Source organism: Pseudophryne corroboree, chromosome 1, assembly GCF_028390025.1.
Source record: "Pseudophryne corroboree isolate aPseCor3 chromosome 1, aPseCor3.hap2, whole genome shotgun sequence".
Taxonomy (NCBI): domain Eukaryota; kingdom Metazoa; phylum Chordata; class Amphibia; order Anura; family Myobatrachidae; genus Pseudophryne; species Pseudophryne corroboree.
In genome coordinates, this window is record NC_086444.1 from 783,322,501 (window position 1) to 783,346,071 (window position 23,571).

The 23,571-nt window shown below is 44.8% G+C and overlaps 1 long non-coding RNA gene across 2 annotated transcripts; it reads right to left on the reverse strand.

Moving 5' to 3' along the window:
- Positions 1-13,880: 13,880 nt before the first annotated feature.
- LOC134910266 (uncharacterized) lies at positions 13,881-22,342 on the reverse strand. 2 transcript variants are annotated; one of them, XR_010176160.1, is made up of 4 exons: positions 21,955-22,342; positions 20,312-20,404; positions 16,257-16,713; positions 13,881-14,011 (listed from the first exon to the last, which is right to left on the reverse strand). It is a non-coding gene; the product is annotated as an uncharacterized LOC134910266 (long non-coding RNA). The 2 variants fall into 2 exon arrangements; XR_010176159.1 differs by lacking the exon at positions 20,312-20,404.
- Positions 22,343-23,571: the final 1,229 nt, after the last annotated feature.

Sequence of the window (23,571 nt, forward strand, 5' to 3'; positions counted from 1 at the left end):
CACATGTTATATCTGCCCCCCTGCAGTGCACATGGGGGGTCATTCCGAGTTGTTCGCTCTGTATTTTTTTCTCGCAACGGAGCGATTAGTCGCTAATGCGCATGCGCAATGTCCGCAGTGCGACTGCGCCAAGAAATTTTGCTATGCAGTTAGGTATTTTACTCACGGCATTACAAGGTTTTTTCTTCGTTCTGGTGATCGTAATGTGATTGACAGGAAGTGGGTGTTTCTGGGCGGAAACAGGCCGTTTTATGGGTGTGTGCGAAAAAACGCTACCGTTTCTGGGAAAAACGCGGGAGTGGCTGGAGAAATGGAGGAGTGTCTGGGCGAACGCTGGGTGTGTTTGTGACGTCAAACCAGGAACGACAAGCACTGAACTGATCGCAGATGCCGAGTAAGTGTGGAGCTACTCAGAAACTGCTAAGAGGTGTCTATTCGCTATTTTGCTAATCTTTCGTTCGCAATTTTGATAAGCTAAGATTCACTCCCAGTAGGCGGCGGCTTAGCGTGTGCAAAGCTGCTAAAAGCAGCTTGCGAGCGAACAACTGGGAATGACCCCATGGTTTTGCCTAACTGCTAAAAAATGTCCTGCTGCTATCAACTTGGAATTACTCCCATTGTTGTGAACTATTGAATGCTATGGGGACAAATTACTTTTATGAATGATTGAGTCACAACATATTAACCAAAGTATTGCAGAATATTTGATGACTCTGTTTAGTAACAATAAACCTGCATATTTGTAATAAATATAATCATTGGAGAAGGGATATCACATTGAATAAATCCCCAAATAGTTATAATTCAGCTCTTAGCACTATAATCTCTGGATATTGATAGGACAACTATCTAGATTCTCAATCTAATAGACTGACCATAGTTTCACCAATATATTATATTTAGAGTACTAGATAGTTATCCCAGAGCATTCAGATCCGTAACAAGATATAATTAAACATAATAATATAAGACAAAATACAGGTAGTGAGCCTTGGTTTTAAAATTCAGTTTATTAAGTATTTCATTCACTATGTGTAGTTTGTTTAATTTTAATATTATCTCACGTGCCCCAACAAAGAGACAATCTTTCCTTTACCTTCTTTGTTGTACAATCTAATTGTCTCTGGCTGCACCCCCAAACATCCAGCCATAAGGGATTGATTTACTGACGGATATTAGTCGGGGTCTTCTCTTTCAACTAGACATTACTAATTATTCAGCTGGTGCATAGCATACCCTATCTCCCTTTACCCTTTATGTTCGGAACGAGTAAGGCTGCCTGATTGTGATTAAGTATAGGTATATATATTTGCTTTGTGCACTTGTTTAGTGTTATGCTGTCCTTGATGACGGGGTCCATCCCCGAAATGTAGGCTCTAATAAAGGATTGTTTTATTCTTATGAAAAAAGCCTGGTGAGTGCCGCTTATCTACATCTTCTACAAATAGCTCACCCTGAGCTTAAGATGGCACCGCAGCAAGTATTATGATTATCCCAGGTGGAGTGCCGGGCAACTGGACATACTATGCATGGCAGTAGCTCTTTGTTGTACCATATGGTTACTGACCTGTCAAGGCATCCGTGCAGCAGATTAAGCACCTTACTTGGATGACACGTTGTGCAGTGAGGATTCAGCAAATTCAGTTGCTTTTATTCACTTGGTGATAGTGGTCTTCAGCATACTCTCTGGGACTTTAAAGTGGCAGTAGCACCTTTTCCCAAAAAACGTGGCTACCCCTGTGAATGAGATAGATCAGGTGCCTGATCTGATTTCTCATTTATGGATGCTCGAGAAAGGTTGAGCTTCTCTGATGTACAGATGGGTCCTCCGTTATCTTGACTGTTTCTGCACCTAGACGGAGGTTTAGTCATGCCTAGGCAATAGCTGAGTTTAATCACGGACAGGCGCGTTGAGGCACAAGCATGCAATACACATCTCCACCACTGGGTGGCTAATGCTCCACTAATCCAGTAATTTAGTTTGAATAGTAGCAGATTGATCTACAGTACAAGCTCTGGCAAATGGTCAGTGACGACTGTAATGTTAATATACAGTCCTGTACTGCATAGTGTACACACAGATGGTGACCAATGGTCAGACGGAGAGAGTAAAAAAAAATAGTTTATTCAGATGCAAACGAACGTGTTAAAACACTTGTGTATGCAACTAATGTATGACCACTTGTGTATGCAGACACAACTAAAGTGTGAAAGGAATAATGTAGCTCATTGACTTTAAAGTATGCACAGTACACTAAATACTGTGTTTTGAATTATGAGCGTCCGAGTCCCCTAACAGCATAAACAAACACCAATGGGAAGGAATCACTGCTTGCATTACTTTTACACATGAACTTGTGTATCTTCCATGCAGCGATATGGGCTAGCTTGGTGAAGCTGAGGCACAGACCACTACACCTGTTGATAATATCCACCCTTTAGGGGCACAAACAAGATCGGCACTACATCCAAAAACCAACTCAGGAGGACGAGGCAGGTGCGGTAAAACCAAAGAATATACACAACAAAAGGCTGCCGCATCACTAAACGAACTTACTTTTTTATTTATCAGATAAACCCCTAACCTCTGTTGAACATCAAGTATTATCTAAAGGACTGTCTTTTGTACCGACCACACACATGGATCCCATTGACTGGAAAGTGAGCACATACAAACTCAATTGTACTCTTCGATTGAAGGACCATTTTGGCAAACAAGTGAAGCAGCAACCACCTCCACAACTTAAAAAGATCATGCCTAGGTCCAAATTCAACCCCATGACACAAAATTCATCAATATGTACCTTTACTAGGATATTAAAAGTCAGAGGGTCATGAGGCAATAGGAACACCGAGCCGAGCTAATAACCTCAATAAGGAGGAGATGACAGCAATAAAAACATTGTCTGAACGTTCCGACATTATCATACGCCCCACCGACAAAGGCGGTGCGGTGGTGGTACAAAATCTTGTGGACTACTGAGCAGAATGTGATCGTCAACTACTGGACTTGACAACTTATGATATACTTCCCAAAGATCCAACAATTCACTTTAAGAGAGAATTGGATTCTGTCTTGTTACATTCGACAAAGGACGGTATCATATCAGAACAACTATGCCAAGCATTAACAGTGGACTTAACTGTGGTGCCACTGTTCTATGTGGTCCCTAAAATTCATAAAAACCCACGAACACTGCCCGGTCATCCCATTGTATTGGGCAGGGGCTCCCTATACCAATCCATTTCCATTTACCTGGACTAATTTTTAAATACATGTATTAAGCAAATTCCCTCTTATCTTCAGGACACTACGTCCTTGTTAAATGACCTACAGGAGGTTGATGTAGTACCAGGGTTGACGGTGCTGTGCAGTGCAGATGTGACTAGCCTCTACACCTGCAAACCTCATGATGTAGATGTGGAGGCAGTCAGGGAACGGATTGTTGATAATCCAGTCTATGAAGGGCCACCTGTACAATTTTTTCTTATGTTGTTACAGCTGTTATTAACTCGAAATTACTTTATACATGACGGTAGGTTTACCTGCAAAGGACGGGGTGTGCGATGGGGTCCTCAGTGGCCCCATCGTACGCCAATGCATTTATGTATGCCATTGTACAAAAATTGTTCTATATTGATGGTGAGCTTGATCCTAACATCAATTTGTACTTGAGAAACATAGATGACTTATTATTGGCCTGGACTGGCACAGTACCGCACCTACGTCACCTGCTGGATGAACATAATAGGTCTGATAGTGTGGTGAAAATGACATATGAAATCAGCACAGAGTCAGTTCATTATTTAGATGACAATATATCTGTTGATGAACATAAATTGGGCACGGCATTATTTATCAAGAGCACTGACAGAAATAGCATACTAAGGAATGATAGTTTCCACCCGCTTCCTCTTCGCAAAGCCTTCCATATTCGTAAATGTAGCAGGCTAGGCGTATTACATCAGATCCTGCCTTGATTGATTTTACTTTGGATGAGATGGTAGATACATTTTTGGAGCGAGGTTATGATAAGGAAGCTTTTGGAACTCACTAAAAATAAAGTGTTGAATATCCCGCGGGAGGATACCTTAAAGTATCAAGATAACACTCATAAAGCTAATACCAGGGAAGTCGTTCCCTGGGTTAATCAATACACTGATAAAAGCCCTTCCTTAATGAAACAGGCTAAAAGTGGTGGCCTATGGTGAATAGTAACATAGATTTACCCCTATTACAAGAATCCAGACTTCTTCCAAGTTTTACTAGGAGCAGAAATTTAAAAGATCGCCTGGTTACATAGTACATAGTTACATAGTCAGTGAGGTTGAAAAGAGGCAAAATGCCCATCGGGTTCAACCTGTATTCTGCATTAATCTGTTTATACTACAATATGCCTGCTGAATTAATGGTTTAGTACCGATTGACAGCAATGATTCCTACCACTCCCATATATTTGTAATGTCAATATGCTAAATGCTAAAGCCCTAGATACATTTTCCATTTAGACAGTTGTCCAATACGTTTTTAAATGCATTTACCAAGTCTGCCATTATTACCTTCTCCGGCAGTGAGTTCCAAATCTTTATTGATCTTACCGTGAAGAACCTTTTCCTACATTGTGTACGGAATTTTCTCTCTTCTACCCTCAGCGAGTGCCCACGTGTCCTATACAGAGTTCTTTTAATAAACAAATCCGCTGCTAACTCCTTGTAATGACCCTTTACATATTTGAAGATATTAATAATGTCTCCTCTTAGTCTCCTCTTTTCTAGTGTATACATATTTAGCCTAGTAACCCTCTCCTCGTATTCCAGCAACTCTAACCCTTTAATCAATTAAGTAGCTAGCCTTTGAACTTTTTCTAGTTCCCAGACATCCTTTTTATAATATGGTGCCCAGAACTGAACACAGTATTCCAGGTGTGGACGTACCAATGATTTGTACAATGGCAGGATTACATCTTCGTCCTTTGTCTCAATGCCCCGTTTAATGCACGCAAGCACTTTACTTGCCTTCTTTGCTGCAGTTTGACATTGTTTACTGTTACTAAGCCTATTATCTATGAGCACCCCCAAATCTTTTTCCACCATAGTTACCCCTATATTTTCTCCATCTAGACTGTAGGATGCAAGTGTGTGTTTTTTGTCCCAAAATACATAACTTTGTATTTTTCTATATTGAACCTCATTTTCCAATTAGACACCCAGATTTCCAGTTTAACTAAGTCATTCTGTAGAGACTCCACATCGGTTTCTGAATGAATTACCTTACGCAGTTTAGTATCATCTGCAAAGATTGACACTATGCTTTCCAGGCCTATTCCTAGATCATTGATAAATATAGTGAACAGCAGTGGGCCAAGAACGGACCCTTGTGGTATTCCACTGACTACTGGTGCTCAGCTGGATAACATCCCATTGACCACTACTCGTTGTACCCTGTTATCCAGCCAATTACCTATCCATGTACAAATAGTATTTCCTAGGTCAAGTTCCCTTAATTTGTGGACCAGTCTCCTTCTCCTATGAGGCACTATATCGAAGGCTTTCGCAAAATCTAAGTAAACCACGTCCACTTCTTTTCCCTGGTCAAGATTCTCGCTCACTTCCTCGTAGAAGCTAATTAAGTTAGTTTGACATGATCTATTCCTTACAAACCCATGCTGACTTTTGCAAATAAACTTAGTTGCCTGTAGATGATCCTCCATGTCATCCCTCAAATGCCTTCTAATATTTTACCCACTATAGAGGTTAAACTAACTGGTCTATAGTTTCCAGGATTATTTTTAGTTCCCTTTTTAAATAAAGGCACTACCTCAGCTATGCACCAATCCTTTGGTACCATGCCTGATCTAATTGAACTAGTGAAAATCAAGTATAGGGGTTTTGCTAGCTGTGTCCTAAGCTCCATAATAACCCTTGGATGATAACCGTCTGGGCCTGGTAATTTATTAATCTTTATTTTGCTTAGTCTCTCCAGGACTACTTCCTCACTTAATTAAAGTATCTAGCTAAGAGTCATTACCTTCACGGTCGTTAAGCACTAATGTCACCTGCGCATCCTCCCTGGTGAATACTGAGGAAAAAAATTTGTTCAATATTTCCGCTTTTAATTTGTCATCGATTGTCAAAGCTCCCAATTCATCTTTTAATGGGCCCACATTCTCCTTCTTCAACCTTTTACTGTTTAAATATTTATAAAACTTTTTAGGATTGTTTTTACTCTCTATAGCGATTTGCTTTTCGTTTGCAATTTTAGCTGCTCTTATTACTTTTTTGCTTCTTTTATTGCATTCCTTGTAATACCGTAATGACTCCTCCGCTCCATTAGATTTAAATGTTTTAAAAGCACGCCTCTTATTAGCTATTGCTTCTTTGACCTCCTTTTTAAGCCACATTGGTTTGTGTTTAGTACTCCTGTGTTTACTACTCATTGTAACGAATTTGTGAATATTGCTTTCAAGCAACCCTTTTAAAGCATCCCACATTTCCGAAGTGTCCTTGCCATGAAACAACTCTTCCCAGTCAATGTCATTTAGTGCCTGTCTCAGCATATTGAAGTTAGCTTTTCTAAAGTTTAATGTTTTGGTTGCTCCCTTATAGCTATGTTTCTTGAAACTGATGTCGAAAGTGATCATAAAGTGATCGCTGTTTCCCAAAGTCTCCCCAACTTTAGTGTTTGATATATTGTCCACATTATTGGTAATAACCAGGAACAGAATAGTTTTACCTCTAGTTGGGTCCTCGACTAATTGAGTCAAGTATTGATCCTTCAATGTATTTAAAAACCTGCTGCTCCCGCCAACAGCAGAGCAGCCCCATCCCTTCTGCGGATCTCTCCTGGGGCTGGCTCTTGCTTTCCCCTGGCCCTGCACTGTGTGGCCTCTCCCTCCTGGGTCGTCTCCCCGGCCCTCCTATACTGAATTTACCTGGAGACTGAGGGTGGGGGCCTTCGGCTGCGCCCCCTCAGCTTATCTCCTCTTGCGGGCCCTCGGCTCCCCCTGTCGCATCCTTGTTGCCCGGGACCCCGCGCTGGAGGCCCCCCTGTTGCGACCCCCCAGAGCCCCTACTCCAGCCTGACTGAGGGCACCAGCGCTCTCTCGGAGCCCGTGGGATACCTGGCTGCTGCTGAGGCAGGACACCCCTTTCCTGCCGCCTGACCCTAGTACTGCCTTGGTCGCTGGCTGCTCCGTGACCGGGCATCCCCTCCTAAGGATCCTGGACGGGGGTGGGTAGCTGGAGTATCCTGGTGCTGTCCCGGTCCCTGGCTGGTCCGTGTCCGGGCATCAACCCTGCAGTTCCTGGACGGGAGTGGATTTCCGGAGTGCCCTGCCTTCTGCAATCTCTGACTGCCTGGCTCCTCTCCAGGACCATGTGGACCCTCCTCTCTGCCAGGGCTCCCCGGCCCTGTCCCACCCACCTTGCACGGCTGGCCACGTCATGATGCTCCTCTAGGGCCCCCGCCCTGCCCCCCCTGGTCCTGAGCCTTACTGCTGGAGCGCTTTCTCTACTTCCCTCCCTTTTATCCACTCCTTTCCTCATTGGTTCACAATGCCCAGGGGCGGAAAAAAGTCACAGGGGTCTGACCTCACACCGTTCCTTACTAAAAAGAGCACCCCAGCCAAGAGCAGGCCCGATGCTCCTGGACCCCCCAGGGCCCCTCCGATTCCGAGACCAAAGACGACGATCTCACACCCCTTACCCGCAGGGACTTTCTCTCCCTCCTGAAGGAGATGCGGATGTTAAAACCTCTGTCCAGGCTCTCCACTCCCTGAAATCCGACATTGCTGACATTGGCTCCAGAACGGATCAACTTGAACGACGAGTGGAAGAGGTGGTGTCGTTCCAACAAACGGTCGAGACCGACTTCCATCAACTCCGCCAAGATGTTGCCCAATTGCGGGAGGAGCATGAGGACCAGGACAATAGGGCGAGGAGAAATAACCTGAGGATTCGGGGTATTCCTGAGGAGGTCGAGGCGGCCCACCTTAACTTTTACCTTAATACCTCTTCGCCCACCTATCGCCTTACACCCCTGAGGAACCTCTTCTCCTGGATCGAGCGCATCAAGCCCTCCGACCCCGCTCCCAAGACTCCTCCCAGCCCAGGGATGTCATCCTCCATCTGCACTACTTCACTGCGAAAGAGGCCATTATGAGAGAAGCCCGATGGCTGGGGTCTGTGACTTTCCAGAACACCCCCCTACAGATCTTCCAGGACTTATCCCCACTCACCCTGGCCAAACGTAGGGACTTTAAACCCATCACCTCCCTACTCTCCCGTCATAATGTCAAGTACCGCTGGGGTTTCCCTTTCCGTATTCTGGTTTGGCACCAAGGGAAGCTGCTCACGGCCAGGAACCCACCCGAGGCCCACACGCTGCTCTCCAAGCTGGGTATCCACGCCGCTGAGCAGGATATTTCTGCTCAATGCTTGCCACCGCGGACACAGCGGAACCCATCTCAGCCTCCCCGATCAGAGTGGTTCACGGTCCCAGCCTCTGCGGCCTCCCAGGCTCCACCTCCAGTTCCCTGATGGACCTCTAGCTCTCTGACTTAAAGCCTTCTTTTTACAGTTGTGTCGACCTTTCCTGGTCGTACTCCCCTAGCCGGGGAGCCGTTGCATTCTAGATCTCCCGCATTCTGATTTCCTGACCCCTTAGTTGATTCTTGATTGCTCTGTTGTTACCCCTTGTTAAAATGTTAGAATCTTAACATGTTAATATACTAAAAAGTGCTAATATTTTTTTTTTTATGTGGTTTTTTTTTTTTTTTAATCCCCTACTCTTCCCTTTCTTTCTGGACCTGGCGCTCCATCTGTTTTTTGTCTCCGCTTTCTCTCCAGCTTTTTCCCTCAGGTATCCCCAGGGGAGGTTTGCCTCCTACTTATTGCTATGTGGTTTGTGATCCAACATCCGTACCCCATGCCACGCCCCCTTAGGGCTTTGAGCCCCCTTGCTGACCTAGGTGCCCTCCCGACACCTAGTATCCCTTCCCCCTGTCAGCACTACCCGTCCTGGCCCCTATTGCCGGACGACCAACCACCCTCCCACCCCTCCCGGTCTCCTTTCCTTCCTTCCTCCTTTTTGACCACGTTGTCACTCGCTTTATTTCCTCCTTCTCTATTTCTCTACTTCCCTCCCCTACTTTCAGTGTTCTACACTCCTTCTATTCTGCCTACCTCTCTGTTGCTTGCCCATGGGTCTCCGGGTACTCTCTCTTAATGTGAAGGGCCTGAATAGCCCTCAAAAGAGAGGTAAGCTCTTTGTCTCCCTTAAACTCCATAAAGGCGACCTGGTATTTCTCCAGGAGACCCACTTCCTACATAACTCCCACCCTACGCTGCAATGTAAACCATACCCCGATTCTTTCCATGCCTGTGATCATTCAGCCAAGAAACGGGGGGTCGCGATTTTATTCGCCCGTCACCTCACCTTTGAGCTCCTAGATTCCCATGCCGACAAGGATGGCCGATTTCTTGTTTTAATAGGGAAACTTAACAACAAACTATGCACCCTAGCTAACGTCTATGCCCCTAACCAACGACAGGAACCATTCTTTGCGAAGCTAGATGCTCTCCTTACTCGAGTCCGGCAAGGCGACCTCATTCTTGCTGGGGACTTTAACTCTGTTTTAAATCCAAAGATAGACCGCTCTCCCTCTCTCCCCACTACTTCTTCATCGGACTCCCTCCGCTCTAGATCCCTCCTCTGTCTTATGCGATCCCAGCTTCTCTACGACTCCTGGAGGATAAAAGACCCCTCTGCACGTGACTATACCTTTTATTCTGCTCCTCATAATTCCTAATCCCGCATTGATATGATCCTGCTCAGCCATGATCTTGCCTTTAATATCCACGCTGCCCATATACACCCACTGATCTGGTCTGATCATGCCCCTATCTCTTGCGACCTCTCAGGTCTGCTCTCACGCCCCCGCCCCCATGACATGGCGTCTTAACGACTCCCTCCTTCACAACCCAGAGATACGTTCCCATCTTCGGGACAAGATTTCAGACTATTTTACCCTGAACGATTCCCCTGACATTTCTAGGTGCACTCTCTGGCTGGCTCACAAGGCGGTTCTTCGTGGGCACATTATCAGCTTGGCCTCAAAAACCAAGAAACAGTCCCTCACTCGGTTCAACAAACTCTCTATTAAACTACACACACTCGAGGCCCAGCACAATGCGTCCTCCGACCAGGCTATCTTGTCTGAACTTCGTACTGTCAAAGCAGAACTTGATCTCCTTCTCTCCAGACGGGTGGCCAAACATCTTAAATGGCTTCGCCAGTCTTTTTACAAGAAGGGAGACAAAGCAGACAAGATCCTAGCGGCACGACTCCGTTCTACAAGAGCCAAAACTAATATTATCTCTATCAGAAATTCCCTCAACCAGCTAGTTCATGACCCCACTGCCATTAGGGCCGCCTTTCAATCCTACTACACTGACTTCCACCCCCTCACCTGGTTCTCCCTCTCTGTCCCACCCTGACCTAGTCTCTCATTTTCTTTCGGCTTCTAACTTGCCTAGATTGCCTCAGGACGCCATGGACCATCTTAACAGTGAGATCTCAGTGGAGGAAATTGCTCAGACTATACTCATGCAAAAAATTGGTAAATCCCCGGGCCCGGATGGGTTCAAAGCTCTTTACTACAAAAATGTTTCCGATCTTTTCTCCCCCCCCACCTTCAGTCCCTGTTTAATAGGATTGTCCATGGCGACCCCTTTTCCCCTGAGATGTTGGAGGCTAGAATTGTGGTGATCCCTAAAGAAGGCAAGGATACCCTTAACTGCGCTAGCTACCGCCCTATATCTCTCTTGAACTTGGACTTGAAAATCTTCGCTAAGATCCTAGCCAACCGCCTTAACCCGTACCTCCCTTCCCTTGTCCACTACGACCAGGTGGGGTTTATCCCGGGCCGTCAAGCGAGAGATAACACCAGACGTGCTATTGATCTTATACATATCTCGAACTCCAGGAGATCCCCCACTATCATACTTTCCTTAGATGCTGAAAAGGCATTTGACCCGATCTCCTGGAGTTTTCTGAGAGCCGCCCTGGAGGCCTATGGCTTGTCTGGTAGCTTTCTCACTGGTGTCCTGACACTATACTCCGCCCCCTCTGCCACAGTCTTAATCAATGGCGTCCCGTCTGCTCCGGTCAGCATTTCGAATGGTACACATCAGGGATGCCCAATTTCGCCGCTAATATTTGCCCTCATTATTGAGCCCCTCGCTTCGCAAATTAGAGCCCATCCGAATATAGACGGCAGTTCCGGCTTCCTTTCTTCGCACTACCCAACGAGCCCTCATGCGTTTTATCTGGAACCACAGACCCCCCCGCATTGCCGCCAATACCCTGAAATGGCCAACCTCCGCTGGCGGTCGAGGTCTCCCTGATATCAAACTCTACTACCTAGCCTCCCACCTATCTCATATTGTCACCTCTTATGCTCCTCCGGGATCTGTATCCTGGTTAGATATTGAGGCAGCCCTCGTTAACCTCTCAGACCTGACCCCCTTATGGGGTCTGCCCTCTACCTCCCGACCCCCAACCTCCAAACTCCTCCCCACTATTAAATTTAACCTTAAAATTTGGGATTCCCACACTCTGAAGATGGGTCTCACCACTACCCCCTCGCCCTTGACCCCCATCTGGCAGAACCCTATGTTCCCTCCTGGACTCTCGCTTATGAGATTCCGTACATGGATAACGCTAGGCTTCAAATTCCCGACTAATTTTGCCGATCTGGGCCAATGGCTGTCCCTACCGGACCTCCAACAGAAGACTCCCTCGTTCTCACTTAATCCCTTTCAATTCCTACAAATCCGACACTTTTTAGGTTCTCTGCCCTCCTCCGCTCTGCTTCGAGGCCTCACTCCCTTTGAAACTTTATGCACTAACTCTCACCTCTCCAAAGGCTTAATCTCCCAACTTTACTCCCTTTTACTAGATTCTTCCCTTCCCTCCTCCTGGCCCCACGAACTCGCATGGGAGCGTGACCTTGGGCCCCCTCCGGAGAGCGAAGACTGGGAGGACATGAGACTGGGGATTGCTAAATGCTCTATTGCTACTGCTTTTAAGGAGACTGCCTACAAAATTTACTACCGTTGGTACTACACCCCTGATAAACTGAACAAACTCTTTCCGTCTTCCTTCCCTAATTGCTGGAGGAACTGCGGATCTAGAGGCACTATGTTACACATATGGTGGGCCTGCCCGTCCATAGTCCCCTTTTGGAATCTAGTCCACTACCTCCTTAACTCCCTCCTGGACTCACCCATGCTGAAAGATCCCTGGATCTTTTTGCTGTGCTACCCTCCTTCGATGCTTAATAAATTCTCCCAAAAACTGACTGCTCATATTCTAACAGTGGCAAAATCACTGATAGCTCTTAATTGGAAGAACCCCTCCCCACCCTCCCTCTCGACCCTTAAAACCAAAATTTGGCATATTGCATCTATGGAGAAGATTACATATTATCTCCATGACCGGGGTCACGTTTTTGAGCAGGTTTGGGCCCCCTGGCTAGCTGCAGAACGTAGATCGCCGTCTCCCCCCTCTTGCTCATGACTCCTTCCGCGGACCCATGGGCATTGGTTACCACTCCGCCCCCATCGCATTGCTCCTTTTCTTCTCTTTTCTCTTCTCTCCTTTTCTTTTTCTCCTTATCTTCTGTCGTCTCGCTCTTACCCTCCCACTCTTTCTTTTTTCTGATTTCAATATTTCCAGGATATGTACTCTGATTGGACTATATCGTGGTTTCCCCTCCCCATATCCCCCTCTTCCCCCCCCCCCCCCCCAAATTTGATACTTGATTACTAATGTTTTACTTCTGATTACTCTCGTTGTTTCTTCTAAAATTGTGGTTTCTGTTGGACGTTGGTCAGCTTGACCGCCTGTCCCTCCTGTCAATGTATTGTTTACCCATTCTGTGCAACCACGCAAAATAATGAATTAAAAAAAAAAAAACTGCTGCTCCTAGTTTTTACACATGAATCGTTACTCCAATTTATATCAGGATAGTTAAAGTCTCCTAACACTAGGATGTCCCTCATTCCTGCTGGTTTTTCAATTTGCTGTAAGAGTTGTTCCTCCTCATTTACGCTAATATCCGGTTGCTTATAGCACGTGCCAATGACTAATTTCTTTGCTTCAGTGCCTTCACTTGTTATCTCAACCCATAGTGACTGGTTAAACTAGACATCACGGGCATGGATAAGAAGAATCCCCAATACTTTCTTACCAGGAAAAATGGCTGCTATAAATGCTTTGGGTGTGTGACCTGTAGAGCCTTATTAGTGGGTAGCACTTTTGGATACCCCCATACAGGGAAGAGATTCTCTATTAGGTATCCAGTTACATGTAGTACCATTTTTATAATATATATGCTGACCTGCCCATGTGGGTTAGCATATATAGGAAAACTCAAGTATATATAGGAAAACTCATTTCATATGACCAGCATACAGGACCGTTCTGATTCTTTGTATACAGTGGTAGCTGTAATGTATAGCTGCTGTCCTCAATGCTGTCCTCACTCTGAATCAGATTCAGAATGGTCCTGTATGCTGGTCATAAGAAATTTTGATTGTCTTGCACTGATTGCTTTATCAAGTTAAATACTAAGATTTTTAATTGTTATATAGGGACTCCATCCCAACTTTTACTTCTCCTCAGTTAGAGTTCCGCTCTTACATATAAAAAAAACACCCCTGAGGAAGTCTGGTTAGACGAAACGCGTTGGTTGATAAATATTGTGGGCGGACAGGCTGCCATTTGAGCTCCTCCCTGGCTGGGGTGGACAGCAAGTCCATTTAAGATCTTGTCCCACGATTGTTAAGATCAATGTAAGAGTTTATCTATTTCAGAAAAAGATTTTAATAAATTTTATTGGAAGCTATGGATTAACGAGTGATATTGCTGTCTGGGTGAATCTGGTGAGAGGGTCTTTTTCAGAATCATCTCTCCGTGGTCAAATCCATAGGATTATCCTAGAAGGAACTACAAAGAGACATTTATACACATTAGAGCGCTCTCCGTACAACCATCTGTATATATATATATATATATATATCCATTAGGTCCACACTCACTGCTGCAATCCACAACATGGGCGGTGCTCCATAAAGGGCTCTCAAGAAGTCCAAAATATATCCAGAGAAAGTGCAGGCACTCACCACTTCCTTAATGATGAAGAGATTTATTGCAACTCACAGACGTATCTCACATAGAGACGATCAACAGCATGTCAGCAAAAAATGTCGACATTTCGGCTCCATCTGAGCCTTTTTCAAGACGGGTAAGATCACAACAGGTTCACACCCAGCAGCCCAGATGGAGCCGAAAAGTCGACATTTTTTGCTGACATGCTGTTGATCGTCTCTATGTGAGATACACCTGTGAGTTGCAATAAATCTCTTCATCATTAAGGAAGTGGTGAGTGCCTGTACTTTCTCTGGATATATATATATATATATATAAAATACAAGGCTCATATTTATCATCAACTTATAATATTCACTGCATTTGAAATGGACTGTTTTTACATGTGGATAGTGCTGAATGATTTTATTATTGTTCTAACGCTTGAATTGATGGCTGCAATTACAGTACATCTAAAGTACTCAAATTGCATAATGACATAGGCAGCTGGCACTGGTTCTTTTTAATCCATATTCACTGCATTGTTTCTTTTTGTTCCCATTTACTGTTTGCTCTGAAATGAAATTCTTTCTTAGCCTAATTATGTGTGAGAAATTGATCTGACAATTATTTATATTCCTTTTCATTTTCAATACAGATAAAAAAAATATTTTGGATGTATGTATATGTTTTTCAAGTGTCATGACAGCACCTGAGCATTGAATAGTTTGATCTTGGATGTTATATTACCTCTATATGGGTCTGAGCCACTATTATAGTATGGCATATGCAAAATTGGGGTTGAAGTATTGTGTAGATTTATTTTTTTCATTAACTGATCTCACTGCTGACTTAGTCATCAGGATAGTGAGATATGTACAGTAGAGTTTCTTATTGTGGATTGACGTAGTGAGTCTATAAATGGGAGAATTTATTCCAATCTTTTCATATATCAGAGGCTCTCTATTGACAAATTAATTTGTTAACCAGTCCCTGTTTTCCAAGAATTTGCCAAGCAAATAATGCACATTGGAGAATCATGCCAATTACAGAGCATGGGACATAAAGTAGAAAATCTAGAAGCATCGACAAAGTGTCACATGTTTATAGTCTTGTAAAAGAAGCCTTTCTGAAACTCCCTGTATTATTGTTGAAGAAAGTGATTTGTAAATGTTGTTTTGGAGATGTCTGTGATGACTCTAGCAATAGCTAAGATTATTGTGACAAGAGTTTTTATAGGGCATCATCAATAAAGGATACACCATCCTGTGACCTATGCTCATCGAAAAGCTGACCACAGCTTCATGTGGGATATTGTTGAATATTTATGTGATTCATGTGGAATATTGTTATATTATATTTAGTATTGCAATATGGTTCAGGAATCATTAAAAGTGCTTTATCCCCACAGCACTTACAGTAAATTCCTGATGGAATAAACTTTGATCCTTGCGTCCCTCTGGGACATTTATCATTCTGATTGATAACTCGAGACCATAGTATTTTCAGTAGAGATGACAATACAGCTTAGTTGTATTGAATTCCCTAAAAACCACTGGCAAGCTAACTGTAATTCCTAGGCAAAAACACACTAATGTGTTTACCTGTCCCCCCGCTCAGCTGAACGATGGGGGGATGGGGCAGATTGCTTAGATTTTAAGAACGGATCTCTCCGTGTGTACCCCCTTTAGTTATCCTTATCACAAATGAATCAAGAGCCTTTATTCTCTAGATGTACTTTCTCATCATGTAAAGCCATTATTTACAGTACAATCTTAGCAAAGCCCACTCCAGTGGGGAGTCCATAGTAAGAGCAAACAGTCTCTAGATCCACACCCAGCCATAGTGATAAGATTCAATCTGCATCATCTATTAGATATCTCCCCCTAATGTACCCAGAAGATTCCAGCAATGGGGATTACAGTTACAGGCTGGGCCATTACTGCATCAGAGGAAGTGAGAAGTCTACAAGAAAACCTACAGGTATGTGTCTGCAGCATTAAAGCAGATAAGGAATCAGGAATGAGCAGACAATTGCTAGTCAGTTAATACAAGGGTTGGCTCTTAGATGTCAGGGGTCGGGCTCTCGCCACCCAGCACTTGCCTCTCTGCTGGTCAGCAGGTCTTCTGCTGGGTTCCAAGGGTGTCCATTGTCCTCCTGCTTGTCCGCACTGTCCCTGCTTCAGTGTTGCCACACGTGGCCTGGCATCTTCTTCTGGTCTTCTCCCACTGTCTCTGTCTCCTGGGCACCGCCATCTTGGAATGGGTCATCTAATTGCAGGTAACCCCGGGACACATGTCTCCACCCACCAATCAGATCCCATCAGTCCCTAAAAAAGTGTTTCCTGAAGTGCTGACAGATAGCATTGCTCATCAGCTATGTTCCTAGGCTCCAGATCTTAGGGTCTTTGTATTATCCTGCAGAAGGACTTCTGGTTTCAGTCTGTCATAGTGCGCTCAGTACTAGTCTGGTCCCAGCCAGTGTACAGTTATTTCAGCACCTGCTTGATTTACCACTGCTTAATCAGTTTTAGATGGTATCTGTCATAGCTGGTCCCAACCTGGAAATAAGCATAGAAAATGGTGTTGATTCTGCACAGATATGTTCTCAAGATGTTTTAAACAATGAGTTGTGTGATATATGTTACCAACATAATATACAATCTCGTGTTAAATCTTGTGGATTAGTAACTCAGTTGGTGGTGCTCCGCTCCCCAGCATCAAATTATTGTATTAATTATAAGGTACAGGGAAGAAGACTTTTTTTGCTCTTTACTTAAAAATGAATTACATTTTATTTTATTGATATACCTGTACTTTAAAAGATACAAAGTGTCATATCTGAGTTAACACAAAACAGATGATACAGTTCAGTGCAATAAAGAAAAAAATATATAATGCTAATAACAAAACCAGTATAGCTAAATGTGCTACTGTATATTCAAAAAAACAAGTGCAAATCTGTAAGAATATCTGCATTTGTCAGCCATATGCACATATTTTTATGGATTTGCACTTATTTTTTGAATTCCAATATATAGTATGTCCAATCCAAAATCAACCTCCCAGAATCTGGCTGGCTTTTATTTCCCAGTGCTATAATTCCCTCCATATCACCTGACCTACAGCCAGTCTTGCACTGTGCTGCACCAGACATTTCTCTGATTTGTCACAAACTAGAAATGTACTGACACCCATGTACCCAAACTTCTGGAGAACACAGCAGCCGCTGTCCAGGCTCCCCACAGGCTGTCTTAGGCTGTTTTCTTCAGCTGTCTACCTGGCAGTCTGAATTTACAGTTCCAATCCTCTTAGGAGGAGACCCGGGCAATCACCACTGCAAAGACATGGCAGGGAGGAGGGTAGGGTACAGCATCTCACAGTGTCATTCCACATGGAGATATCCATATAGGTGACCAGGGGATCAGTTGGCACTGGCCATATGGACCTGGAAGGAGGTTAGGCATCTGGAGCAGGCACTAGACAAAGCCTTGTGAGTCAGCTAGAAAGTCAGAAAGCTATTATTATTACCAGTTATTTAAAAAGCACACACAGATTCCGCAGCACTTTACAGACAATGGGGTCTATTCATGAAGCAATGAAAAGTGTGGAGAAGTGAGCCAGTGGAGAAGTTTCCCCAATGTTTGCCCTTTCACATCAGTCCCTCCCCCAGTGGAGCTTGCAGTATATATTCCCTACAACATGTACACACACACACACACACACACACACACACACACACACACACACACACACACACACACACACACACACCCTAGGATTAATTTTTGGTGGAAGCCAATTAATCTACTAGTATATTTTTGGATTGTGAGAGGAAACTATAGTACCTTGAGGAAACCCACGCTAGCATAGGGAGAATATACATATTCCAACACAGTTAGGGCCATTCTGGGAATTGAATCCATGAACTCAACACTGTGAGGTGTATTGCTAAACATTACACCATCCATGCTGCCGATGAAATGGCTGGTTATACAGTTACTCGCAATAAGTTTGATGGGAATCCTAAGCTCTATTGAGGTTTTTCTTAACCAGTGTGAAAGCCATTTTGAGCTATTGCTCTGTAATTTTATGACTGTTAGTACCAGAATAGCCTGGGTCTGCCTTAGAATGGCAGTCACCTCTTTAGGAGAGATTTGATACATTGATGGCTTTGTATCCAGAGTTCATTACTACTTTCCAGAGAATTTTCGATGAACCAGTTAGAACCACTTCACCTTTGGCAGAGATCTTATGGCTCTGACAAGGTCCACGTTTAGTTGGTCATTACGTAATACAATTCCATACTTTGGTGTCTGAAATATGTAAGTTGGAATAATGAGGTCCTAGTGGCAGCATTATGGAGCTGTTTATTCAACATAATTGTAACCCTTTTTTCACACTAATCTATTGATTGATTACCCTAAATGTGCCTCCACCCAAGCTATGAGATTATTTTGGTTGGGGCTTGCTAGGGTAAGCCTTATCCCCTAATAAGGTGATTCTTCAATATACATTCATGTGCATGTGAATACAACTTCCCTTTGACTTTAATATACCTGTCCTCTTTTCCAGCTCTCTCCGTACGACTTCCAGCAACACCAGGAAGAATGGTAAGTATAGTTGTTTTAATGTCACAGTACTAAATATTTAATAACATTACATAGCCATATATGATTATGTAAATATATTTCTTAATATACTCATTTTTACCTTTCTAAACTATTTGCCTTAGTGTGCCTATACAATTATAAATTCATGCAACACAAAAAAAAAACTCTCCGCCTTCTCTTAGGCAACAAATAACCCGGGTATCCTTGTCCTTATAGTGCACTCGTTGGGGCCCTGGGGTTCCTGAGTTAGAGTTATAGTAGTATCTGGAAGGATATCTTTTCATTACAATGTTGCAATCCTGCTATAAATAGCAAATCAGGTAGTCTCTACTGAATATTAATGGGGTCTATGGGCCGATATTCCCGTCTGTTGCTCTAACTGTGGACTGAATAGGCTATAGATACTTCCCCTTAATAATTTCCGGCACTGTCTTTGAAGGGGATCCGGTCTGAAGATCGACAGTGTCTAGGTCGACAATGTTTAGGTCGACCACTATAGGTCGACAGTCACTAGGTCGACATGGATGGAAGGTCGACAGGGTTTCTAGGTCGACATGTGCTAGGTCGACAGGTCTAAAGGTCGACATGAGTTTTTCACATTTTTTTTGGGGGGGGGGGTTCATACTTAACGATCCACGTGGACTACGATTGGAACGGTAAAGTGTGCCGAGCGAAGCGGTAGCGGAGCGAAGGCACCATGCCCGAAGCATGGCGAGCAAAGCGATCCATGCGAGGGGACGCGGTGCACTAATTTGGGATCCCGGTCACTTTACGAAGAAAACGACAAAAAAAAAAAAATCCTCATGTCGACCTTTAGACCTGTCGACCTAGCACATGTCGACCTAGAAACCCTGTCGACCTTCCATCCATGTCGACCTAGTGACTGTCGACCTATAGTGGTCGACCTAAAAATTGTCGACCTAGATACTGTCGATAAAACGAACCACACCCCTTTGAAGTTCTCCCTGGTACAGAAAGGATAATACGAGCCTCTGTTTACTGTTGTAGCATTTTCAATCCAATAAATGATGACTTGCAGCTATATAGAATTCAGTGTCTGCTAGACTGCGACTGCTATTTACAGTATGTTTCCTTTCTAGCTGTCCAAAGGGAAGATTTTATATGTAACAAAGTCTTCTGTCTAACTAGTAACCAAATTGTTTCTCACGGACTGGTGACTGCAGCAGATGTCCTCTTCTGTACTAAGCAGCCTCCAACAGATGATATAAATAACATATGCAGTAGTATCTATATGGGAAGCTGTAACCTTTAATATGTCTTACAATTGTCCAGTATGTCACGTATAGCAAAGGCTTCAGCAGTCCCTTGTATGGTATCTCGGGTAATATGCTATATACAGATGTATCCTCATACACCGTTGCTCATAGCGCGCTATTTAGGGTCCTGAATCGCGAGTTGTAATAACGTTATGGCGTGCGTTGTGTCCCATGCCATGTAATACACATTTTCACCGCTAGGTGGCGAATGCTCCATGTTAAGCACGGTGCCGCGCGTTCACTAAGAGTAGAACACATCATATTTTTACCTGGAGAGCCAGCTCATATCGTCGTCAGCAGTGGCATAATGGTTACAGTGTCTGCTTGCAATGCGTGCATCCCGTGTTCGAATCCTGTTGAGACTAGAATTTATTTTTTTGTGTGAATTTATTTAATGTCATTTTTTATTGAAAAAAAAAATGGTGTGGGGTCCCCCCTCCAAAGCATAACCAGCCTCGGGCTCTTCGAGCCGGTCCTGGTTCTAAAAATCCGGGGGGAAAACGGACAGGGGATCCCCCGTATTTTTAAAACCAGCACCGGGCTCTGCGCCTGGTGCTGGTGCAAAAAATACGGGGGACAAAAAGAGTAGGGGTCCCCCGTATTTTTTACACCAGCATCGGGCTCCACTAGCTGGACAGATAATGCCACAGCCGGGGGTCACTTTTATACAGTGCCCTGCGGCCGTGGCATTAAATATCCAACTAGTCACCCCTGGCCGGGGTACCCTGGGGGAGTGGGGACCCCTTCAATCAAGGGGTCCCCCCCCAGCCACCCAAGGGCCAGGGGTGAAGCCCGAGGCTGTCCCCCCCATCCAAGGGCTGCGGATGGGAGGCTGATAGCCTTGAGAAAAATGACAGAATATTGTTTTTTCCAGTAGTACTACAAGTCCCAGCAAGCCTCCCCCGCAAGCTGGTACTTGGAGAACCACAAGTACCAGCATGCGGGAGAAAAACGGGCCCGCTGGTACCTGTAGTTCTACTGGAAAAAAAATATACAAATAAAAACAGGAGACACACACCGTGACAGTAAAACTTTATTTCACACATGTCGACACACATACATACTTACCTATGTTGACCCGCCGACCGGCACGTCTCGTCTCCGACGATCCGGGGTACCTGTGAAAAAAAATTTGGCTCACCTGATCCAGGGTCCGGGAGATAATCCACGTACTTGGCAAAAAAACAAACCACAATTACCCGTGCCAGCGGACTGAAAGGGGTCCCATGTTGACACATGGGACCCCTTTCTCCGAATGCCGGGACCCCACGTGACTCCTGTCACTGAGGTCCCTTCAGCCAATCAGGAAGTGCTACTTCGTGGCGCTCACCTGATTGGCTGTCTCGCGTCTGAGGTCAGACAGCGCATCGCAAAGCCTCTCCATTACTTTCAATGGTGGGAACTTTCCAGGCAGCGGTGAGGTCACCTATTTGAGGCTTTCGCCATAGAGTTTAGGAAAAACGACATTTGGTGGACAGAAAGTAGAATGCATGTTACAATTATAACGTGACGTCACATTTACAACGCATCTTATAACGGGAGTTATAGCGCAAGGAGCTGGCGCGAGTTGCATGGCGCTTGCTGTGCGGTACGCAGCAACGTTATAGCAGGACATATCTGTAACAGTTACTATTAATGTATTCAATCCATTCACTAAATATCAGCATCGTTTTATAATACTGTATAATTGAATTCAGCAGCTGTATAACTGATTCTGCTATAAGCAATGCCTGTAGCTAAGGTTATATGTCCCACTCCTGTAACTACATTGATAAGTGTCATGCAGCTGGGGTTGTATAGTGCATAGTGGGAGTTTACTTAACCCCACTTCTCAGCTGCTGCGCTCCCTCTGCGACTAGGCCACTCCCCCAACTCTATGCTGAATGGCTGCTCCGGAGGGATGGTCACTCACCCAGTCATACCACACCGAATTTGGGTCTATGGGTCTGTGCTGTAGCCTAGCCCCGTCGATTCCTCAGGGAGGCTGTCCCTACTTCTACCAGCCGCTAAATTTGGAGGATCGACTTGCCTGACCGGCGCTCCAGCCCTCCACACCATCACTCTCCTGGCCTCCTATGCAATCAGCGCTGGCAGAGAGAGGTAAGGCGCTGTCAGTCCTGGACTGTAGTCTCTCCTCACCCACGCGTCTACCACCGCGGCAGCTCCCGGTGTCAGCGCTTCCCACACTTCACCGAACTGGTTTCGACGGGGGTCACCTCCTTTACTGGTGAGAGATCCCCCTGTCCTCCATCACTGCTCCTCATTCTTTAACAGGCTACCGGCTCTCCCCCAACTGCCGCACCAGCAGCCCCTTTTATAACCTCCTCTCTAACTGCTCGTGACTCCTGCTCCCCCCCGGCTATGGCATGCGGGTGATGCTGCCGTGGGGACAGTCTAGCAGCTTCTTCCCCCTCCGCTGTATTATAGCATACAAATTACATTATCAACATTACACATACACATACAGTATACTGATATAGCTCCCTAATAGTAGCCAGGGATTACATAATTAAAGATTTAATTTCTTCCTCAGGAGTTGGACAATTTAATATCTCTCTGCACCAAGGTGGATCAATGTATCAGCAAACGTTCCCTGTAAAATCCAGAAATGACCTGTTTAAGTAATGTCCATTGCATCATCCTCCAATCCCATCGAGGAAGTAACTGCTGCAAATGAACCATTCTTGATTAACTCCAGAGCAGGGCCGACGTAAAACGTTCACTAAAGCAGGGAGTCGCTAACCTGCTGCTGTTCATGTTGCTGCCGGATGCCGATGCACCTGTCAGACAGGGAGTGGCGCTGGCAGCGGGCCCCCTGAGCATGGAGGGAAATGCTCCAGCATGCAGTGTGAATGGGAGGAGGCAACAACTGTACTGAAGTGGGAGGTGGTGGAGGAGGTGCTGAGTGCAAGGAGCTACCGGATGATGGCACCTCCCGTATAGTGTTGCATGGGGTCACACAGCCTGGTACTGGTAGAGTCACCGGGTGCAGTTCTGTGATGCACATTATACTGTATATCAGGTTACTCATATGCCAATGGATGTATGTATCTGCTTGCATGGTCGACAGGGTCAAAAGGTCGACATGAAAATGGTCGACATAAAAAAGATATGTCGGCATAGAGTTATAAACCTTGTGGCGAGCGCAGTGAGCCACCGAGCCCGAAGTGTGGCGAGCGAAGCGAGCGCAGCGAGAGTATGCCTTTTTACAATTGGGGATCCCAGATGACAAAACTATCCACAGAAACCACAAAAATGCAAAAAACATGGTGTTTACCTTTTTTATGTCGACCATTTTCATGTCGACCTTTTGACCCTATCGACCTTTTGACCCTGTCGACCTAATGTCTGTGTAAAATATGGTGTCTATCTATTGACTGTCTAACTAGACACTGTCTATCTTTTATACCACACCCATATAAGATGTAGAAGTATGTACAAGGTCTAGTAACATTATAATGACCTCCAGCTAATAGCCAGACTAACCGCGGTATGCAGCCTGATCAGCAGCTAGACGGCTGAACTGTCA